This window comes from Psammomys obesus, unplaced genomic scaffold (assembly GCF_907164565.1).
Source record: "Psammomys obesus unplaced genomic scaffold, mPsaObe1.curated_primary_1811, whole genome shotgun sequence".
Classification (NCBI taxonomy): domain Eukaryota; kingdom Metazoa; phylum Chordata; class Mammalia; order Rodentia; family Muridae; genus Psammomys; species Psammomys obesus.
Window position 1 is genome coordinate 11,768,096 of NW_026592666.1, and position 7,967 is coordinate 11,776,062.

Here is a 7,967-nt window from a genome sequence, read left to right on the forward strand (position 1 = left end):
TCTTGCTCTCCACCTGCAGACAGGATGGAAAGCCCTCAGCTACTACTCCAGTGCTATGCGTGTCTGCCCCTGCCATTATGAGAATGAGCTGATCGTCTAAAGCTGTAAGCAGGCCCTTAATTAATTGTTTCTTTATAAGAGTTGCCTTGGGGTTGGGTGCAGGCTAGAGAGATGAAAGCTTGCTCAGTGGTTAAGAGCACTGGCTGCTCTTCCAAAGGACCCAGGTTCAATTCCCAGCACCCATGTGGCAGCTCACAACTGTCTGTAACTTCAGTTCCAGGTCATCCAACACCCTCACACTGACATATCCACCAATGCACAGATACACACACACACACATACACACACACACACACACAAATTGCCTTGGTCATGGTTTTCTTCAGCAACAGGCCAGTGACTAACATAGTGATAAAGGAGCTTGGTAAGCAAACCTAGCAACTGAAGTTTAACCCCAGGAAGCCAGGTGAAAATGAAAGGAGAGAACCAAGTCTATAAAGTCGTCCTCTGACCTTCAAGATCAGTGGCACATATGTGCACAGACACACTGATGATGGCTATGGTGATGATGACAGTGGTGGTGATGATGATGATGATGATGATGGGGGTGATAAATTTTAAGTAAAGATTTGAAATGCAACGTGGAATCCTCGGTTGGATCCCAGACCATAAAAAAAAGATACTAGTAGGAAAATTGTTGAAGTCTAGAGCTTGCAGTTGAGTTCATGTGCTGCACTAACATTGTGGAGTTAGGAATGATCAATCCATGATTGTATAAGATGTCAACACTGGTGGGAGCTGAGGAAAGATGAGAAAGAACGCCCAGTACTATTTTTGCAAGTCTAGCAAGTCTTTTGTAAGTCTGGCGTGATTTCAGAATAAATATGAGAGAGTGACTTTCTCCTTAGTTTCATTAGCACTCCTTTTCCTATTCCTAAATAACTATGTAGCAATGAGCACGTTACTTCATCTTGCTGAGTCCCAGTTTCTCACCTATTATAAAAACAAAAAGGAGAGCCAGGCATGCTGACAGATAAATACAGCTTAGTTACTAAGGAGGCCGAGTGGGAGGATCAGGCCTTGGAGTCCAGCCTGGGAAACAGAAAGGCTCTCATCCTGAGCCAGCGAGAGCCTTTAAGAAGTAAACTGCTCACTGTGCCACCCTCAGAACTCACGGGTAAGGGCACAAGGGGTGAATGAACTCTACAAGGTTACCCTGACCTCTACAAGTACCGCCCTGGGACACATAGGAGCACACACCTTTACGGCCTCACACACGGCAGGAGAGGAGGCTCAGTGGTGAGGACAGCACCCTGCTCTCGCAGAGGACCCAGACTCCAAGCTCAGCACCCACGTGCTGCGGTGGCTCACAACCATCCGCATCACCAGTTCAAGCAATCAACTTCCTCTGGCCCTTGCAGGCACTGGATGCACACACACACACACACACACACACACACACACACACACACATATTCGGAAAAACACTCTTACACATAAAATAAGAAATATTGCTTTTGAAAAAGACACCCCCTTCAACCTCATTTCTTTAACAGGAGGTACAGACTAGAGAATTTCCAGTTGCCCCCCCACCCCCAACTCTGATCCCAGCACAGCTGCGCTGTGCCTCCGCGTAGGCATCTCCTACCTGCCTGCACCGCAGATCCCCGACAGTTTCTGGAACTAAAGCTTCATTGTTTTTCAGTGAGGCCCAATTGCCATCTCTTTTTACCTACTCAGCTCAAAGCAAAGTGCTCAAAAACTTTCTGCACTGCAAGTGGCTCCGCCTTCACCCAGCAGACGAGCGGAGCGGACCTTCACAGCCAGGACGCGGGGAAGTCAGCCGCTGCAGAAGGACGCGGGTCCGCACCACCAGAGCGGGGCGTCAGCACAGCTCCCAGCTGAGCCACTTCCGCGGCCCCGCGCCCCGCGGCCCCGGCCTGCCAAGGTCAGAGCCACACACGCGCACGCACACCCGCGGATGCGGGATGGAAAAGGGTGAGCCCCACTCCCATTCACCAGCCGGGGCGAGGTGCCCACGCTCATGAACAAGCAACCCTGGGGCAGAGACGCGCACTCCTGAGCTGCATCGAGCTGGCTTTCCGCAGCGCGTTTCCCACTACATTTTGGCCCTGGAAAGAGGACAGTATCCAGACGCGGTGGAGCCCAGCCAGAAGGGCCCGGCTGGGAAGAAATTTTTCCTGCCTATAAATAACTCCCCCAGGGGGACAAACAGAAACATCGAAGCCAGGACTCGGCCGAGCTGGCCAGCCGGCTCGCTCGGGACCTGCGCGGGGAGCGTGGGCCCGGCGGGAGCACCGTGGGCATGCAGCACCTACCCGGACCGGCGCCCACAGTCCTGGGGGGGCTCCGGCCGCGCTGCCCGCAGCTCCAGGAAGCGGCAGCGAGCAGCGGGCACGGCAGCGGGCACGGCAGCGGGCACGGCAGCGGGCGGGGCGTCCTCGCCAACCACAGCGCAGGTGGCGGCCTCGTGAGCAGGCACAGACGGTGGGAAAGGGCCAGGTCCCTGCACCCAGCCAGGCTCGGGCGGTGCCAGGGCTACTGCTGGCCGCACTCATGAGACCTGGGCACCGCCAGGGTCCACAAACAGGGTCGCTCCTCGGCAGCTCGGCCCGCCCTGCTGTGCGGCAAGGAGTCCCTCCTTGGGCTGCTGGCCTCGGCGGTCAAAGCGCCGCCTCCCCGGCCCCAGCACCCTCATGCAATGGACTGCTTGTTCGCCTGCGCCTGCCTGCCTTGGGACCCTCTGGTGGACCCTCGGGCTGGTTGCCCAGCGCGTAATAAACTGGAAAGTTGTGCCGACCGACCGGCGAGCCGAGAATGCAGAGCTGTCCTCCAGAGGCTGGCGGGCTCTGCGCCTCCTCCCCTTCCCGACACACTCCTCCAGCTGTCCCTTCTCACCCGAAGGTGGGGAGGCCTGGCAGGGTCTGGATTCTGACCTCGGAACCCTTATTCAGTCATTGTCAGTTGCGATAGGCCCCGCCCCTTTACATTTTCAGACTCGAGAATTCCGGACGCTGCTGCCGCCACAACTACTACCAGCAACTACTCCTGGGCGGAACCTAAGGCCTCAAGCACCCTAGGAAAGCTGCTACTGCTCACTCCCCCGACACAAGCGCACACACACCTCTTTATATTATTTTAGACAGGGTCGCTCTAGGTTGAACGTTCACTGATCCTCCTGCCTCAGCCTCCCCATTAGCTGTAGTTGCAGATCTGTGCAGACAGGCCCTGATACAACTGGAGAATTCTTTATTCTATGTATCACACAGATTGGCAGCTAAAATTAACTAAAACACCCTCCCTGGTAAGGAAATAAGTGAGCAGGAAGCACGTGACCTCCCGGGACCTGACGCTCCAGGAAAGTCTCGGTGCGGCAGGCCCTGAGCGCGCTCCTGGTGCCGCAGACAGGCAGGGAGGTCAGAACTAGCGTCCTCCAAACCCACAGTTGTCCATGGCTGCAAACGTCGCGCATCCAGGGCTTCTGCGGCTTGTTCAACTCTGCTCAGCACTCTCCACCCGTGCCTGCTCACACAACCCTGAAGAGGACAGTCCCCGCAACTAACATCTCACTCAAGCCACTGAAGGGAAGGTATAGGTTAACAAACTCCAGTGCCGGGTTGGGATACCTCCCTTTGAGTTGTTTGCCAGAGGTGGTCCAGGACACACACACACACACACACACACACACACACACACACACACACACACCCGAAATAAAGCAAGCGGCTGAGGATGCTCTTGGTTGCCCTTCAGAACTTGACTTCAGCCCTATGGCTGAAAACACAGAGCGGCTGCCAGACATGGAAGAATCAAGTTAGTGCTGGCCATTTTTCTCCCTGCTAGCTAGCTTTCCTAGGGGAAATGCATTAACGATCAGACCTGGCCTCGAACCCTGTGATCTGTAAACGTGAGTGGCAGGGAAAGATGCCCACGTGTGAACTAGTGCCTCAGACGTTACAGAGAGAGCTTCCCACCTTCTGACTGGACGAAAGCCCAGCCCTGCCACAAATGAGACATCTATATACTGTGTGTCAGAGAGCACACACGGGCACACTCAGAAACATGAAGTGTAATCACACACAGGACCTGAGAAGTAATACTAGTAGTTAAGATTGGAATAAAACACCTGTTAGCCAGGCGCAGTGGCCCACGCCTGTGATCCCAGCACTCTGGGAGGCAGAGGCAGGCAGATCTTTGTGAGTTGAGATCAGCCTGGTCTACAAAGTGAATCCAGGACAGCCAGGGCTACACAGAGAAACATAGTCTCAAAAAAAGACAACAAACAACCTGTGAGGAGCTGGAAAAATGGCTCAGCAGGTAAGGGCACGGGCTGCTTTCTCCAAGGACCCAGGTTCAGTTCCCAGCACCTACGTGGTGCCTCACAACCATGTAAATGCAGGTCCAGGGGTCCAACACCCTCTCCAGGCACACATGGGGTACACAGACATGTATGCGGGCAAAACACATAAAAGTAATCTTTGAAAACCGAGCAAGAAGTTGTGACTGCAGCAGCTATCCGCGGAAATCTGGATTACCTGGCAGCGGCCACCGATCGGTGACACGGCTTTTCAAGTTTGCTATTCAGTACAGTGACATTGTGGAAAGACCAGGGTGCGCACGCCTCTGTCCTGGGCGCTCACAGACAAGAACCCCAAACTCTTCCCACACTGCCATCTGGGATTTCTGTTTTCAACCCAGGATTTTAAGGTCCTTCCCCACCCCACTCCCACCCCCAGCCCCCGTTCCAATTTTAGGTTTCTACTGATTTTCATAGCTGCTCTGGAGACTGATAAATCTCGGTGCACAAAGCTTCACACTGTGCCCCTTGGGGAAAATCTCCTGGAGGCAATGGCACCAGCTAGTTAGAAACACCTCATTGTCCAAACCCTGGACTGCGGTCAGCGCAGGCCTAGGATAATGGCAGGGGCATTACTAACCTCAAGAGTCTGGTGTATGTCACGGGGGGGGGGGGGGTCCCAGGAACACAGGGCTCCTCCGCAACAAGCAGGCGTGTGCTCACAGGCAGCATGCTGGGTGCTGGGCTCCTCCAGGACTCAACCAGCCTGCAGCTCAGCCAGCCCTTCTCCTCACAGACCACCACACTCACACTTGTACTCGGTATTCATGATCTGAGCATTCACCCTAGAAGTGGTGACAGACGGAGCGGTAATATTTTTAAGGGGTAATTATCTAAACTGGGAATTTGCAAATGTTCAACACAGGGAACACATTCTGCAAATGTTGCTGTGGCCATTCAGAGGCTTGAAGAATCGTGCAGAATGTTTTCCTTCCAGAATGATGTGAGACTGAGCTGCAGAAATCATGACCCTTCACCCGTAAGCATTCAGGGAGTATTTCCTAAGACCATCTTTCTTACCCGGCCAATTTAAATTGCCCACAGCCAACGCTGCCAGCTCTAAGATTTTCCCAAGCCTTTCAGGTTGCCCCAAAGTCACGCTGCTTCTCCCTCAGGCCGCAGAGGGAGCTGAGCCTTACTGGGGTGGCGTGTATAGATCAGGAAGGCTCTAGTTTCATGAATGGAGTTCGGCAGGTCTCAGGGGGGTCAGCGGGTTCTCCTGGAGGTGGTGTTCCCATCCAGTGACCTTTCTCCCCTATATGATGGCAGCTTACACATGACATCAGCTCAGCCCTCGCTTGTCATGCTGACAGAGGTCAGAGTGTAGGCGTAGCCACGTATCCAGCAACCTCCTCTTCTCTAGTCTTCATAAAAACTGTCTGTGGGGTGGGACTCTGAAACCGTAGAGTCCTTTTCTCCTCAGTAATCCTTTTCACCCACAGCGTCACACCTGGGGTTTATCTGTCTGAACGCATGACTCGTGGGCTGTTTCTGCAGCATTTCCTTGTATACATTTGCTTACTATAAATCAGAAATGTCCTGTCTACCATGCTCATCTGTTTGTTTTTTAAGTTTCACTTGGTTTTCGCCCTCACCCATGAGTGATGGACCTTTTCTTTTTCCATTTTAGTGTGTGTGTGTGTGTGTGTGTGCACACACGCATGTGCCTGCACTCAAGCTCACAGGCACTGGAAGCTAATCCTCCAGCATCTTCCTTCCACTTACTGAGGCAGGGTCTCCCAATCGAACCCAGAGCTCAATGATATGGCTGGTCTTCCCAGCCAGCCGGCCCTGATGTCCTGTCCCCACCTTCTGGGGCTGTAGTGGGCAGACGGCTTCACCACTTCACGAGGCTTTCTACAAGCTCTGGGCTCCAACCTCCAGTTCTTCCCCTGCATGGCAAATGCTTGCCCACCAAAGCATCCCCGGCCCGAGTCTTTTAGACCCAGTGTTATTATTCAGTGCCACCACCACTCACTCTCAGGGGGTGGCAGGCTTGACTACTGAAAGCTCATGCCCTTCCGGCCTCCCTCCATCATTGCTTTGGCCGCCTCTCTGCTTTCTGGCAGGAGCCATTCCTGGCTCATCTCTCACTCTCCCTGAAGGAAGCATTTCTCCAAGGACCTCTGGCTCCTTTTCATGGACAATGACATGTAGAAACAAAGATACTAGCCCAGGGAATGCCCTTTGCTATGGGTGGCCCTGTTCCCAGGCTCTTAGAAATAGTTGCTTAAGAATAAATCCAAATGAGAAGCCTTTCATTCCAATCCACGGGATCCCCTTTTCTCCTAGTGAGGACCCTGATTGCCAACACCATCATTCAACTTAATGATTTACTTAAACCTGTAACAAAAAAAAAAAAAAAAAAAAAAAAAATCTTAGAAAATTGCTAAGAATTACATTGGACCAAGTTCAAGACCCCTTTGTAGCTTTGGTGCCTAATTTACATATAGAGGGGTGTGAACAAAAGCTCTTGAAAAGTCACGTGTTAAAGACTCTTTGGCTTGGCTGATGGGAACTTCAAGGTTGGACGGCCGCGGTTGGAAGAGCAAGAGCATCTTGGGCTTTTTTCAGCCCCTCAGCAACCTCTCACATACGCCTCCGCCGGTCAGCCTAAACTAAACTGCCCATGCCCTTCTGCCTGAAGCCTGGAGCAGAGAGCTCTCCGCTGTGTGTAAGCGTGCAGTTTGTGTGAGGCACCATGAAATGCTGCCCTGGTGGAAGAGGACACGTTTCCAGATGGCCCACGCCCTTCAGGTGAAAGCTGTCCTTGGCATCAACGGTAGACCACGGCCGGCCCACTTTCACCCTCTCAGGCAAACGAGCTGGGGGCTTCCTGGAGTTCAGACCCCGCTGGTTTAGTCGATGATGCCTTGTCTGCCAAGCAGGCTGCTCACTGGACAGTTTGCTTTGTTTCCTTCGTTAGGGCAAAGCATGTGTCGGAACTTCTGCTGGCAGATGGCCTCCTCTCACATCTGTCTTTGCTTGCCCGCCTCCTCCTGGTCAGTGCAGCCTTGCACTATAGAAACTCCGTGACTGCCTGACACTGAAGACAAGAGTCTGTCCCCTCCACACTTGCCCACCTGTGCAATTCTCTTACACTCGCATCACACCGAGCATCACTCAACATGCCCAACATCTGTGATACCTCTGCTTCATGTCCAAGTGATTCCCTGAGGCATAGCTCCCTGACCGGAGCCACTTCACTTCCACGGCAAAAGGCACAGAAGCAGATAAGCACGTTGTACAAAGCTGCCTGACACACCTAGTTCCAGCAGATCTGACACCCTCTTCTGGCCACTACAGGAACTACACACGTATAGTGTAATTACAGGCAGGCAAACATTCATACATGAAAATAAAATCTTCTAAAAAAGAAATGCACAATTACCTGGACACAAGTGGCACATGCCTTTAGTAGAGGCAGAGGCAGGTGGATCTATTTAATTTAAGTTCAAGGTCAGTCTTGTCTAAATATTAAATTAAGTTCCAGATCCGTCAAGGCTAAATAGAGACGTATGGTATGCACCCTCGCACTTCCTGCAAAGGAGGAGGAGGAAGAGAAGTAAGGAGGGGAGGGAGGGAGGGA

At 52.8% G+C, this 7,967-nt stretch overlaps 1 protein-coding gene across 2 annotated transcripts in view; it reads right to left on the minus strand.

Annotated features, from left to right (window-relative positions):
• Hlcs (holocarboxylase synthetase) overlaps positions 1 to 7,967 on the minus strand; it is a 155,309-nt gene that overhangs the window by 140,119 nt on the left and 7,223 nt on the right. The window contains exon 1 of one of the 2 annotated variants that reach the window (XM_055614903.1): positions 2,340 to 2,413. The exons of the other annotated variant lie outside the window; for it this stretch is intronic. The gene's annotated coding sequence lies outside the window, so the exon portion shown is untranslated. Of the gene's footprint in view, positions 1 to 2,339; positions 2,414 to 7,967 lie in introns of those variants that run through there. 2 annotated transcript variants of the gene reach the window in all.